Raw genomic sequence first — 15986 nt, 5'->3', positions numbered from 1 at the left:
AGCTTTGTAATGATACCTTACAAGAGACCTTTTGCATGAAGCATATCCCAATTACCTTACATTCACTTATATTTTTATAAAACCATATAGACTGCACAACGTCACACCTTCTATTATCAGATATCATTTCCCCATGTAGATACTTGTTGGCTGTGATCAAGTCAACTCTTAACCTTCTCTGGATAAACCAGATAGACTGAGATTCTGAAGTTTCTCACTATAAAGCAGGTTTTCCAGACCTCAAAACATTCTTGTAGTTCTTTTCTGAATCCTTTCCTATCTTTCAGCATCTTGTTTGAAGTGTGGACACCAGACTGGACACAGTTGTGATGTTATTGACATGAACTGTGACCATATAGATTATTGTTGCAACCAGGGTCCTATGGTTGCACCAAGTCCTTTACAGAGGAGGTCAAGTGGGGTGTCTATGGAAAGGTTGTAGTTTGCTGGTTATGATTATGCTGTCTGTATGTGTGTATCATTTTTGTATTTGAAGTTATGAATATTGGCTATGTACTTGTATCTCAATGTGTCTGATTCTAAGTAGCCTCAGTGAAGCATTTGGTCAGCTTCTTGAGAAGGGCACTCATTGAGAATAGTCCTAATCAAGAAACACTTAACTGACAATGGACTTTGGAAGACGCCAATCCACATATGAGTTTTCATGGGAATGTTCAAACTAACATGTAAACAATGGAGTCGGCCTGCAAAAAGCTGAATCATTCATGGACATGTGACTTGCCCAGGTGGCTACAACCTCCATCTTGTTTCTGTGACTTTGCACAGAAGAACAAAGGGGTTTAGGCCCACAAGAGAGAGCATATAAAAGGCCCTGGAAGACTCTCCATTTTGTCTTCAGCTGGCTCAAGAGATGGCCTCTCTACCCCCAAGAGATGCCTGAAAGAAACTGGAACAAAGGACAGTAACTACGGGGGTGTGAGTGATTGCTAGACCCAGACTAGGAAGGAGTCCAGTCTGTGAAAGAAGCTTATTGGAACATCTCTGGGGGTGAGATTTCATCTTGTAATCAGTTTGTATTAGGCTTAAACTTGCATGTTTTGTTTTGTTTTATTTTGCTTGGTAACTTACTTTGTTCTGTCTGTTATTACTTGGAACCACTTACATCCTACTTTTTATACTTAATAAAATCACTTTTGTTTATTATTAAACCCAGAGTAAGTGATTAATACCTGGGGGAGCAAACAGCTGTGCATATCTCTCTATCAGTGTTACAGAGGGTGGACAATTTGAGTTTACTCTGTATAAGCTTTATACAGAGTAAAACTGATTTATTTGGGGTTTGGATCCCATTGGGAGCTGGGTGTCTGGGTGCTAGAGACAGGAGCACTTGCTAAGCTGTTTTTAGTTAAGTCAGCAGCTTTGGGGGCGTGGGTCAGACCCTGGGTCTGTGTTGCAGCAGATTAGCATATCTGGCTCAACAAGACAGGGTTCTGGAGGCCCAAACTGGCAGAGAAAATGGGCTCAGAGAGAAGTAGTCTCAGCACATCAGGTGACAGTCCCAAGGGGGTCTCTGTGACCCAACCCATCACAACAGTATCCACTAATGTTGTATGCGGAAGTTATTTAACCTCCCTACTCCTACTTGATAGTCCTCTGCTTATGCTTTCAAAGATTTCACCCTCTTAGGTGCAGCATGGGAACTCATCTTCAGCTGGTTTACTCCATGATCCCTAAATCCTTGTCTGTTCACATTTCAATGTTATCACAATAGTCATAAAACAGGGGTGGGCAAACTACACCCCATGGGCTGGATCCAGCCCGTCAGGGCTTTGGATCCGGCCCACGGGATTATCACCCCCATGGTGCTGCGGGCCCCGTGCCACTCCCAGAAGTGGCCGGCAGGACATCCCTGAAGCCCCTGGAGGAGGGGGGGCAGAGGGCTCCGTAAGCTGCCCTCACCTGTGGATATCTCTCCCGCAGTTCCCATTGGCCGGGAACAGGGAACCGCGGCCAACGGGAGCTTCAGGGAAGGTACTCACAGATGAGGGCAGCGCGCGGAGCCCTCTGCCCCCCCTCCCCCAGGGGCTGCAGAGATGTGATGCAAGTCACTTGCGGGAGCGGCACGGGGCCAGGGCAGGCACGCAGGGAGCCTGCTCTGACCCCCGTGCATGTCGCTGCCACCCCAGAGCTGCTCTAGGTAAGCGGTGCCAGGCAAGAGCCTGCACCCCAACCTCCTGCCCTGAGCTCCCTGTCGCACCCTGCACCCCTCCCTGCACCCCAAACCCCTGCCTTGAGCCCCCTTGTACACTTCCCACCCCTCCTCTGCCCCAACCCCTTGTCCTGAGCCCCTTCCTGCACACCGCACCTTCTCCCACACTCCCTCCTGCACCCCAACCCCTGCCCCGGCCCTGCATGCAATCTCCCCACACAGATGTGGCCCTTGGGCCAAAAAGTTTGCCCACCCCTGCCATGAGAGCTAGAGACTTACTCTTTGTTTTCTCCAGCATACTGTTTAAACCAAACAAAACCCAACTCTTCCAGGGATAGTTCTTCATAGCACACATCAGGCAAAAAGTTGTTCTTCTCCCCTACGTGGGGCTTCAATCAGCAGATTCCTAGGTTAGGAGGAGACAAAAAAGCAGCTCTTCTCCCTTCTCAGGAAATCTCTCTCTCTCTCTCTCTCATTTTCCCTCTTCTATTTCCCTTTTATGGCTTCCACCACTCAGGAGGCACCGCTGTCAGTTCCACTGTCTGGTAGCCTAATAAGCCACAGCCTCCAGCATTTCTCTCCAGTCCTGGCCGTCTCTAAGGACTAGTCTCCTCCTTTCTGCCCAGTAAAGCAGTTCATACAGGGACTGATCACTTATACCCCATCACAATCCTCTGGGTACGGAATGTTTTTATCAGAGTACAGACCACTAATAGTCCTTCCGATTGGGGTAGTGATGGTATGGGATATGTGAACTAGAATATAACAGCATAGAATGAAGGCTGATATAAACAAGATTGAATTAATTCCTCCAAGCCTACATTGAGGGTGTATTACAGGCTAAGAGAACCTTCTCACCATCCTCCACTGAAACTGCCAAATCCCACCCCAAGGAGCTATCCAGGGTGGAAACCATTTCATCAATCCTGAGTGCCTATAACCTGCATAAAAGCTGAGTGCCAAGCACTGCAAAGAACTCACGTCCTACTGTGCTGAAAAGATCACACGCATTCAGGAAGCCTTCTCAAACAGCCTGGCTCTGTCCCACCTGCACCCACCAACCAACAGCCTGCCTGCATTCCCAGAGTTCAGTACATTCACTCATGACAAAGTTCTTGACCCAAGACCTATGAATGTGACTCATGCCCCTACTGGCTTGTGAAAGCAAATTATGAGCAGCTGGTGCCATTCCTGACTGGAATAGCCAACACCTCATTCAGGGAAGGGATCTTCCCTTCCTCCTTCAAACATGCAATAGTCCAACTAGCACCAAAAAAACCCATCCTGAATATATTGGTACTAGCTATGACAGATATTACATCCATCTACATGCAGTATGTTTGGGGACTGTTGCATTAACTTTATGAATGGCATAAATAGGTGTCATAGCACTGATCTTTAAAAAGGGGAACAAAGAGGATCCGGGGAATTATAGACCAGCTAGCCTAATTTTAATATCTGGAAAGATACTAGAACAAGTTATTAAACGACCAATTTGTAAGTACCTAGCGAATAATAGGGCTATAAGGAATAGCCAACATGGATTTATCTAGAATAAATCATGCCAAACCAACCTAATATCCTTCTTCAGTGGGGTTATTGGGCTAGTGGATAGCTTTAGACATGATTTTTCTTGATTTTTAGTAAGGCTTTTGACAGTCCCCCATGACATCTTCATAGGCAAACTAGGGAAATTGGTCTAGATGAAATTACTATAAGGTTGGGTGCGCAAGTGGTTGAAAGACTGTACTCAAAGTAGTTATCAATGCTTCACTGTCAAACTGGGAATACTTATCTACTGGAGTACCAAAGGGGTTTGTCTTGCATCCAATACTTTTTAACATTTTCATTAATGACCTGTTAACCAAGCACGCAAACCCTTACAGAAGGGTCTGAAAGACTTTAGAACCTATCAGAGATCTCCATGTGGAAAATGGGAATCCTTTGGGAAAAGCAACATGCCTCTAGACCGGGGTGGCCAAGCTTACTGGCCCTCTGAGCAGCATACAGCAATCTTCAGAAATTCGAGAGCCTCAGCCGGAGCACACCTGCTGGGAGCTCTGAGACTCTTCCTCCCCACTGGACAGAAGTCTCTATCCCACACCCCACTGCAAGGCAGAGGTCCTGAGCTCCCCCCACCCCACCAGCCTAGTAGGTGGAGAATGGGGGATTGGGGGGGCTTGTGAGCTGCACTTTAACAGTAAAATAGCCACATGTGGCTCGCAAGCCACAGTCTGGCCACACCTGCTCTAGACCCTTGATTGTTTTATTATGTTTTCTCTGCATTGCTTTTGTCCTTAAATCAATGTACTCAGTGTTGAAAGAGCTGTTTTGTTATTGGTAACCCCCAGGCCAGTATACACTGTTCATAGCTCTTGAAAAGAAAGCAAAGTGAAAGGGATGGAAGTTAGACCTGCTGGGAATAACACCACTCTGTTTCAGGGCTGCTGCAGCCTAATATGCAGGTCATGGAACTGAAACTGCATTAGTGGCATTGATGAATGATCTCCTCCTGACAGGGGGCAGACATCCATTGTTACTCTGCTGGACCCATCTGCAGCATTCAACACTGTCAACCATGAGATTGGTTGCTGTCTTGACTGAGAGGTGGCAGATCCCAAGGGTAATGAACTAAAATGGGTTGAGTCCTTCCTGATGGGACCCAGCGAATGAGTAGTGACAGGAAACTGCTCTTCTACCACTAGACCACTCACTTGTAGAATCCCACAAAGATTGAGTCTCTCTCTATTCAACATCTACATGAAGCCCACAGATGAACTGGTCAGATGACATGAATTCAAGTGCCAGAAATATGCAGATGACGCATACCCTGTTTCCCCGAAAATAAGACAGTATCTTATATTAATTTTTGCTCCCAAAGATGTGCTAGGTCTTATTTTCAGGGGAGGTCTTATTTTTCCTGGAGCTTCGGGGCCTTATATTCCGGGGTGGCCTTATTATCGGGGAGGTCTTATTTTCGGGGGGATGCCTTATATTACAGCGAGAGGCAAAACTGGAAGTAGGTCTTATTTTCAGGGGATGTCTTACTTTCGGGGAAACAGGGTAGTTCTCCCTATTCTTCACCAGATATGACTATATCATTACCACCAAGATGGCTTGGAGGAGGAGATCAGCTCACGGATGAAGAACAGCTAGCTGAAGTTGAATCCGAGCAAAAGACCCCATCCCTTCTTTGTGTACAGTGACCCAGCCTCAGTTATTCACACCTTTGTCACCTCTCAGGTGGATTACAGCAATGCAATATATCTGGTCATGAAGGGTTCAGCACCTAGGAAATTCCAACTAGCACAGAATGCTGCAGTGCATCTCAGCAACACTCGCTACTGCAAGCAGAGCACACTTATCCTCCACTGTCTACCCATAAAATAGTGAATCGAGTTCAAGGTCTCGGTCCTTATAGTCAGCAAGTCAGGGCATTGTATACAGGTATAACCTCCCATCTGGCACAGGAGTGTATTTTTTTTTTTGTTTAGTTAAATCCCTCCCCAAGTGACATAAGCTAAACCAAAAAAGGGCATTCACACCAGAATAAGAGTGTCTACACAGTAGGTTATTCTGATATAACTATTTCACTTTGAATTCACACCCTATGTTATACCAAAATATCTTTCCTGGGTAGACAAGGCCTGAGTATCTCTTAAGTAGAAGAGAGGCCTTGCTGTTCCAGAGGGAGTCCACGACCACTTTGTTCAATCTTTTTCTTTTTTTCAGGGCCCAGGTGTGAACTCTCATGATGCCTCTCATGGTGCCTGCAAGAGCCTCCAGCAGAGGATGCCCCTGTGGTGGCTGCTTTCTTGTGTGGGTGATTGGACTTATTCAGTCTTAGCAGGTTGTAATCATGAGCCTGTGGGCTGTGTCTCCTCTGTAAGTGAGGTTGTTTAAACTGTCTAAGCAGCGGTATGTGTGTGTGGGGGGGGGGGGGGGTTCGCTCCCTTTTGTCAGACTAAGACCTTGTCTACACCTAACATTTTTACTGGCATAGCTATAACAGTTAAGGGGGTGATTTTTTACCAACATAGCTATGCTGTCAACCCCTCTAGTGTAGAAAGGTTATACAGGCATAATCTATGCCAGTTATCTGAAATGACATAAGCTACATCAGTATAAGGAATTTTATATTAATATAACTGCATCCACATTAAAGGGTTTTGCCAGTTAGTTATATCAGTGTAACTGTACTGGCAGTATCTCCTAGTGTAGACAAGGCCTAATACACCATTTTAGAAATGAAGCACCTAAATCACATTTTGGATACAGATCAAAATATGCAACTAATACAGAGATACTTATAGTCATATACTGTCCTCCGCCTCTCTATTCTAGTTTAGTCCAGTCTTTATACCATACCCATTACTGTGCTGAGTTCCTTTCAGAATTAGAAAAGCCAGACACCCTGAAAAATCCCCAGATGGTACCAAACAACAGCTGTCTGCTCAGCAAGACATGTCACTATGATTGCATCACTGAGGCGCTCCAATCTTCTGCACTGGCTGCTCAGTGCATAGAACCCCATTCAAGGTCTCTGCCCTCATGTTCAAAGCAGGATGTGGGCACTTGAGAGATGCTGCTCCCTCCATGACCATGACAGCTATGTCCCATTGGAATAATTAAACTGTCAGCCAAGAGCAAGGGGTCAGGAATTCAGAAGATGTCACTTTCACAGGAGCTGGACTTAGACTGTGGAGCCATCTCCTGCAATAAGAGACATCAGGCCTCACAACATTCAGCATTAAATGCAAAGCCCCTTTCTTCACCTTTGCTTTCCTTCAGTAATTTTTATACACACATACAATCCAACAAAATAAATCAAATAAATACATTAATCAAGCTCTGTCCCCCAAATGCTGGGAAGGAAGATTGTTATTTTTGTTTCTTTATTGGGAGGTACTCAGAAACTACTCTGATTGATCGATAGATACTACTAGTGAGGGAAGGACTTCCAAGCCAAGAATGCTACAATATCCTATATTATTTGCCATATGCATATCTAAACAGCTTTATCACATGACACCATTGAATAGTTCCTTTACCTGATTCTCATGAGAGCAAGTTGCTACTGATATAGTAGGACCACGAGAGACAGCACCAGTGGCAAACATGCCATTATACTATTGCTGTAACTGATTACTTTGGCAAATGGTCACAAGTAACTTTCAATTTCAAAAGTTATCTAGTTCTTAATTTTCAGCAGAGTCCAGAACAACTACATTCTGACAATGGACCTCAGTCCACATCAATGGAATGTAAAGAATTCCTAAAGGAGAGAAATGTTAACCACATTATTTTGATCCACACAAAGCACATCATCAATTCTGCATTATCATGCCATTTGTTATCCTCTGGCCAATGGAAAAATAGAATGTTCTAATCAAATTTAATCAAGACTGTTTGCAAACAGCTGACTTAGAAGGAAAGCCCTGGGAATGATCTGCCTTTCAGGACCACGAGATACCTGATATATTCTGTTCTATTCTATACAGGTTCTTGTGCCATGCTCATCCCCACAGCACATGAACACCTTTCAGTAGTGCATTAAGCAATATGACTAACATAACATGTCACGTGTTGTTTGTTCTCTTATCCTCTCCAAAGAGGGAGACATATGTGCAGTGGAGTGTTCTTTTTTGGTAGCGGTTTATATAGCTCTCTCTTCACCTCAGGTGTTTGGCCTCTTGCTCTTACCTGTTTCAGGGTGGGATCTTGTGATTCTCCTACTCTGTGAATGTTAGTACAGAGCAATGCGCTTGGGTCCATTCCATTCACAGAGTAGGAGAAGTATGCTCAGAGAGACTAGAAAGGGGACAGAGCAAGCAGCCATTGCTAACGCCACCAATTGAGCTACCAGTTATCTACAGGTGTTTCTCCAGGACTGGTCCAACTAATGATTGCAGAGCTTGGTCTTAAATCATCTCATCAGAGATATCCACAAACTGGCATGAACTAGTTCACTTAAAGTTGCAGCATACTGGTCTGTGAAAGGGACAGGGAAAATGTAATTGTACATGGTGAGAGCCTGTCGAGCAGTGGTGATGGGGAGTGTAGTGTACACTATGGGAATGTCTGAGGGTGAAGATAATATTTCAGTGAAAGAAAATTATTTGTCTCATATTAAAATTCCATGTGCTGGTGGGTGGAGGCTAATAAAGAGCAGCAGTGTCTCTGAACCACATGCTGGCTCCAAATTGCTCTTTTGGGAGGTGCTGAAGGGACTTGTGGATTTATCTCTTTTATTTCTGTTACTGGACAGTTTTTTTGCCTGGTTTGTGTGGTTGGAGCATCTGGAAATAATCTGCAATTGTTGAATTGCTTCAGTGGAAAGGAGCTTTGAGAATGGTCAGTCTGTGCCTTGAGTAAGCCCAGCCCTCTGCAGCAGCAACTAACAGCAGAGGCTATTGCTGTGCTCACACCATGACCAATGAGAGGGGCTGTGGATAGACAGTCATTCTCTGCAGGGCTCTCTTTTAAGCACTCTCAGAGTATTCACTGATTTCCCTGTTGATATGGGTGTGAGTAGGAATGTGTTGGGGTGGGTGTGGTGCAGATGAGCTAATTCTTCCTTGGGAGTGTAGTTCCTGGGCAGCCCCCACACTCCTCCTTTCTCAACTGCATTTTGTAATTCAGATCATTAAGGTGAAAAGCAGGAAGCAGTAATGCTGCAAACAAGGCAGCAATTCTGAAGGTGGGGTGGGAGAAATCCAGAATAAAAATGGTATAAATTTAAAACAAGAGGAAAAAAATAACATAGTGCTGGAAAATTGGGACCAGAGGGTAGGCTAATGGCAGGGCCAGCATAGGGCGAGTAGAGAAAGTGTTCATGAAGTGCCAAGAAATGGAGGGAAGAAAAACAAGGGCCCCAGAATATGAAGAGCTGAGGGGTGGATAACAGTGGGCAGGTAACAGAGGCTGGAGAATTGGAAATAGGACAACTATGAAACAGAGTGTGAAGGACATTTTCCCACGGTATTCTTGCTGCCAAGTTAAAGAAGTATGGGCTGGATGAATGGACTGTAAGGTGGATAGAAAGCTGGCTAGATTGTCGGGCTCAACGGGTAGTGATCAATGGCTCCATGTCTAGTTGGCAGCCGGTTTCAAGCGGAGTGCCCCAAGGGTCGGTCCTGAGGCCGGTTTTGTTTAATATTTTTATTAATGATCTGGAGGATGGAGTGGACTGCACTCTCAGCAAGTTTGCCGATGACACTAAACTAGGAGGCGTGGTAGATACACTAGAGGGTAGGGATCGGATACAGAGGGACCTAGACAAATTAGAGGATTGGGCCAAAAGAAACCTGATGAGGTTCAACAAGGACAAGTGCAGAGTCCTGCACTTAGGACGGAAGAATCCCATTCACAGCTACAGACTAGGGACCGAATGGCTAGGTAGCAGTTCTGCAGAAAAGGACCTAGGGGTCACAGTGGACGAGAAGCTGGATATGAGTCAACAGTGTGCTCTTGTTGCCAAGAAGGCTAACGGCATTTTGGGCTGTATAAGTAGGGGCATTGCCAGCAGATCGAGGGACGTGATCGTTCCCCTTTATTCGACATCGGTGAGGCCTCATCTGGAGTACTGTGTCCAGTTTTGGGCCCCACACTACAAGAAGGATGTGGAAAAATTGGAAAGAGTCCAGCGGAGGGCAACAAAAATGATTAGGGGTCTGGAGCGCATGACTTATGAGGAGAGGCTGAGTGAACTGGGATTGTTTAGTCTCCAGAAGAGAAGAATCAGGGGGGATTTGATAGCAGCCTACAACTACCTGAAAGGGGGTTCCAAAGAGGATGGAACTCGGCTGTTCTCAATGGTGGCAGATGACAGAACAAGGAGCAATGGTCTCAAGTTGCAGTGGGGGAGGTCTAGGTTGGATATTAGGAAACACTATTTCACTAGGAGGGTGGTGAAGCACTAGAACGCGTTACCTAGGGAGGTGGTGAAGTCTCCTTCCTTGGAGGTTTTTAAGGCCCGGCTTGACAAAGCCCTGGCTGGGATGATTTAGTTGGGAATTGGTCGTGCTTTGAGCAGGGGGTTGGACTAGATGACCTCCTGAGGTCCCTTCCAACCCTGATATTCTATGATTCTATGACATAGCTGCCAAATTTTGTGCAGCTCCATGTGACATTCATTCACATTATAAAATGGAATAATTTGCATATAATAGTAAATACACATTTTAAAAAATGGTGTGGATTTCTTACAGATGAAAAAGGCAGCCCTGGTGAATGAAACCTTCAGTTTATTTACAGAGCAGCACTAGGGTGAGCTTCCCCCACTCACTACCCTGCCAGCCTAGGTTATGGGATAAGTCAGTCTCTGTGGCCATTCCAGTTCTTGGCCTCTCTGCCAATTAGTTCAAAGTGTGGGGGTAAGAGTGTCATGTAGGAGCTGGAGCTGAGATACTCTCATCCCAAATTTATCTTGCATCAAGGCCACCAAATGCCCATTAGAGAGGAAAAACTTAATTCCAGCTTAACTGGGCTGCTTTCGGACTGCTGACCTACAGGGAAAAGGCACTGAAGCCTATTAGTATCATCCTGAGGCATCCAGTGCCTATAAGTGCTAATAAGACACCCTCAAGAGGGAGGTTATTTTCTGGGAAGATAAGTTTATTAAATCTAGTTCTGACCTCTTCCAAGTTCACACAAGCAACATGTTCCCCACACTGTGTGTGGCCTCTTTCACACAACCCTTGTGTGTCTCACCCCATGCTGAAAGGGGCAGCTCCCATTAATCGAAACACAAACCCTAAATATGCAACACTAAAACAGACACAACATCCACATTCATCTCTTAGTATGGTATTTTGCAATACAAAATGATTTAAACAGTTTTCCCAAAGGCCTCACACTAATTTGCATATACTTCTTGAGCAATATTGGAACTCAGGCTGTTCAGGTGGGATGAGGGAAAGCATATTTTTGTCCTTGATGAGAAGCAGCCCATACCAGCTTCAGCATCACTTTATCTGCAGGTTACACAGCTATTTGTGAACTAGCACTAGAATGCTGGGTATTCCTGGGTTCTTTCCTTGGCTCTGAGAGCAGAGCCTGGTCTAATGGTTAGTTACAGCACAGACGAGTGTAACAAAGCCCCTGACTGAGTTGTCCACAGGGAATAAGCCTCTTGGACGTAAAAGCCTCTTGATGTAAAAGTTTAGCTTGAGTGGTAGTGGTAGTGGTAATTTAGCTTGAGTGGTAGAAGCTCAAAAGACAATGCATATTAGGTATAGAGACCGTAGCAGGATCTGTGAAGGGACTGAATGATAGCTGCTCCCTCAAAATCAAGGGATGAGGCTTGGGTTAATCCGAATTGCGAAGTGCACTGATGTAATAAGAGCAGTCCTTGATGAAACTCTTCACTGAGCTCAGTGCCCCTTCTCTAAAGCTATACAGGGCTTTGTGAAGCACTGCCAGTGTAGTGGCACGAACTGCAACTGGCACATTTCCCCAACAGTAGCAGTTACCACCGTGTAAGGATGGCCTTTACTTACCCAGGAGAATTTGCTACCTCTGGACCTTTCACATCTTCTGGTCCTGGGGCACATTTCGCATCCTCTAGTCTAGTGGTTCTCAACGGGGGGTACACCATACGCAGAGGTCTTGCAGGGGGTACACTGGGCAGATCTCCAAGGCATAGGGTGGAATAACACTGGGCAAGGGGAAGAGGAGAAGGGAGCACCGGGACTATTTAAGGCTTGCCTGCACAATGAAAGTTACTCTGTACTAAAAGAGGGTGTGAAGCTGAAGTGGAGCAACTGTTCCGGAATAACCGCAAGTGTGGACATTTCTGGACCGGGAGTTCCCCACGGGCTACGGGAACGGCCGGCTGAAGGCAGGGGGCATCTCCCTGGCTGGGTGAGGGGCTGTCCGGCTGAGCCGCTTCCGTTGGGCTCAGGGGGGCAGCTGTCCCGCACCGCCACCAGCAGCATTCCTGCGCCGTGACTCAGCGCAGATAGCGCGCCGCGGCCGGGCGGCCACCACCCCAGCGGGAAGGGCATGGGGATGCGTGGCGGAGCCGCGGGCGCACGCAGCAGTTCCTTTGCCGGGCGCCGGCTGCCGAGCGCGGCGCGGCGCGGCTCGCAGCTCCGATTTGCATGCTCGGGCTGTGAATGGCGTTGCCGGCCGACCGGCCCCTGGCACGGGGGCGGAGTCTGCGCTGCCTGCTCTGGGCGAGTTTGCGAGCGGGGGCCCCTTAGCCGCACCGGGGCGGCCCGATCGCTGGATCTATCGCTCGCTGCCGGGCGGGCCCCGCAAGGAGCCCAGACGGCTGCCCGGTGAGTGTGGCTGCCCGGCGCTGGGTACCGGGCGGGGGCCGGCGCTGGGTGCCGGGCGGGCGCCGCCGCGGGGGAGCGGCCCCGGGGCCCTCGGAGGGGTGCAGGGGGTGCGGCCGCGGGCCGGCCGCTGGGCCCAGGCAGGGAGAGGCGCCTCGGCACGGCAGCAGCCCCGGACCCAGCTTCGCCAGGTGGGCAGCCGTTCTGGCGCCGGGCTCGGTGCTGCCCCGAGGAGCCGCCTCAGCCCGGCTCCAGCGAGGGCAGGGCTCGCCACCGCCGCCCCTCGGCCTGGCGCGCACGTGAGCTGCGGACTCTGCTGCCGGCCACCTGCCGGGAGGGCGGCCCGAGACGGCGCCGCATCCCGCCCGGGAGCCCCCGGCTGGCGGGTGCCCTGGGGGCTGTGTGGGGCAGGCGGCTGCTCGCGGGCCCCGCGCCCTCGGGTGGGGAGAGCTCCCTCAGCACTCAGCTCCGGCTTGGCTTGGCCTAGAGGCCGGAGTCTCCTGGGTCGCTGAGGGACTGGGCGCTCCCGTCCGCGGGGTGGGGTGCAGGCTGCCCGGGCTGGGGGACGGGACGGTGCTGATGTACGTGTGAGTTTGTAACCCCAAAGGGCGGGCCCGAGAGCCAGAGTCGAGTTACTGCCGCCAAACCGTTACTGATCCGACAGAGTCAGAAGGCAGCTGAGCCCACGGCTCTTTGTAATCTAAAACCGGGTAAACAGCTTGGGCTGGGATCTGGTGCGCTGAGAGCGGAGCCTGAGCCCTAGCAGGCCCGGGGTCTGTCCAGCCACACAGTCTGGAGATGGAAATTCAATGGTTGATACTTGTTGCAGGCATCCAGTCTGGCTTCATTTCCTCTTGGGCCCTGGGGATGATCCCAGAGGAAAGTGAGGTGGTGGTGATGAAGCAAATTCCGTGTGGAAAGCACTGACTGGAGCAGGATGGTGGGGGAAGTGAATTCAGGCATTAAGGTCCTTTGCTACTTGCTGTGGGAGTGGGACCCACACTTGGGAGTGCTGGAGTTTGCAGTTGCACTAAGGCTTTAGATCTGCTCCTGGGTGCAGCCAGTAACGTTCTTCTATTTGGAATTTGGCCTGGAGAGAGGAGGGGATGTATGACAGTCCCCGGACATGTTCACAGTTGTGGGGAAGGGCTCAATGGGGAAATCTCAACAGATTCTATATTGTGATGTGCACATCCCCCAAATAGTTTTGGTGGGATTAGTCTAGTGCATCTCCCTCAGCTGGCAAGAGCCCCTGGTGGACACTAGTGTGAGAGATGGCAGGCAGCCCCTGTTCCCAGGAGTGCCTGAGTGTAGCTGTGAGCAAGCCTGGACTGCACACTTGTGCTGGAGTTAGTGTCCGTCCTGCTTAGTGACTCATGGATATGTTGTGGGGTTTCAAGGCAAGTGATTAGCAGGCAGTAACCTGGCTCTGTGCTAAGACATCCTCCCCTCAAAAATCCGTCTTATCCTGCATGCACATGTGCATCCCTCAGGACTCTACCTTTCAAACAGGTTCAGCTCACTGGGTGCATATTGGGTTCTGCTTGGGCAGAAGCTGGGATAGTTAGGGAGCTTCAGTGGTCCTACTCAGAGGACCTGTCACCTGCTGGCTCCTTGTTTTCTCTTCCTGTCGCAGGCTCTGTTGGCCCAGTACCAGCAACAGCTCTGCCTCTCAATGTAATCCCCACTAGTATGTGGGGGTGTCACAAGGGCAGTCCAGTTCCTCACTCTGCCTCATGGACCACGCTCAGGAAGGAAAAGGCTCAATCCGCATCCTTTCTGCTAGCTGCTCTAGCAAGGCAGCTGAGGATAACGCCTGACACAGGGCTTGGTGGAGCCCATAGCTTGAAGCACAGACACCTGAGGCTGCTCTAAGTTACACTGGGAGCCATCTTGGCCTTTAGCCAGCCCAGGACTGGGGAGGCAGAAAGATAGTTTTGAGTCACCCCCTTTCCCTGTTCTCCTCGGGGTGGCAAGTGTAAACTCAGTCAAGCTGAGGATGGAGCCTAAGATCTTCAGATGGATCTTGGATTCAGGAAGAAACGTGTTTGTCACCAAATGCAGCCTGGCTGCTCGGACGGCAGCCTTGAGGAGCCCTTGGCTGAAACGTGAGTGTGACAGGCCCCATCAGCTCACTAGTCCAGTCCTGGCACTGTTTCTCTCCATAGATTGCAGACAATATCATTGAGATGAGAATATTTTCATGCTACTGGCACTCTACACAAATGGCACACAGCTAACTGCACTCAAATGTGTAAGTCCCCTAGATGGCATGCTCGTGGCCTTGGGACATGGGAGTCATGAGAAATTAATTTGCACTAACCTGCCTGAGTCCAGTGAAGGGCAAAATATACTGTGTGGGGCAGAATCCATGGCATGCTATCATCCCCCATTAGGCAGAAAACTTCCAAAGTAAGTCTAAGTAGTCAAGCAAAGGGACCTCCAGCCTTTCCTTGGGGAGCCGACTCCACTGCTTGATATTTCTCCGTGTCAGGGAGTTTCCCGATATCCAGTCTGAAGATTCGTACCCCCATTACAGCTGGTTGTTCCCTGTGCATAATCCTAAATAATTCTTACCCTTCTTTGATGTCTACTCCCTTCATGCTCCTGGAGTCGATAGCTACTCTACCTTCTCTGCCCCAGCTGATAGACACACAGCATGCAAGTGGGGCCTTCTGTGGTGTGGAAGTAGAGCAAGAACTGACAGGGATTTGAAGGGGATTTCAATGCATACAGTCTCTTCTGTGAGCAAAAGTCAGGCAAGCTGTAACCCTAATAACGCGAGATTTGTAGAAGCGAGGATTGTGTGAGGCGAGTGGGAAAGAACTGTGTGAGAAGTTGTTGCGACCTTGTTAGGGCTGTCAAGTGATTAAAAAAATTAATCACGATTAATCATGCGATTAAACAATAATAGAATACTATTTATATAAATATTTTTGGATGTTTTCCACATTTTCAAATATATTGATTTCTATTACAACACAGAATACAAAGTGTACAGTGCTCACTTTACTTTTTATTATGAATATTTGCACTGTAAAAATAGTATTTTTTCAATTCACTTAATACAAGTACTGTAGTGCAATCTCTTTATCATGAAACTTGAATTTACAAATATAGAATTATGTAACTTGCAAAACTAACTGCATTCAAAAATAAAACAATGGAAAACTTTAGAGCGTACGAGTCCCCTCGGTCCTACTTCTTGTTCAGCCAGTCGCTCAGACAACCAAGTTTGTTTACTTTTGCAGGAGATAATGCTCCCCGTTTCTTGTTTACAATGTCACTTGAGAGTGAGAACAGGCGTTTGCATGGCATTGTTGTAGCTGGTGTTGCAAGATATTTCCGTGCCAGATGCGTTAAAGATTCATATGTCCCTTCATGCTTCAATCACCATTCCAGAGGACATGCATCCATGCTGATGATGGGTTCTGTTCGATAATGATCCAAAGCAGTGCAGCCCAATGCATGTTCATTTTCATCATCTGAGTCAGATGCCACCAGCAGAATGTTGATTTTTTTTTTTTTTTTTTTTT

This window comes from Terrapene carolina, unplaced genomic scaffold (assembly GCF_002925995.2).
Source record: "Terrapene carolina triunguis isolate 2854851 unplaced genomic scaffold, T_m_triunguis-2.0 Scaffold93, whole genome shotgun sequence".
Taxonomy (NCBI): domain Eukaryota; kingdom Metazoa; phylum Chordata; order Testudines; family Emydidae; genus Terrapene; species Terrapene triunguis.
Note: the sequence above shows the minus strand (reverse complement) of the source record.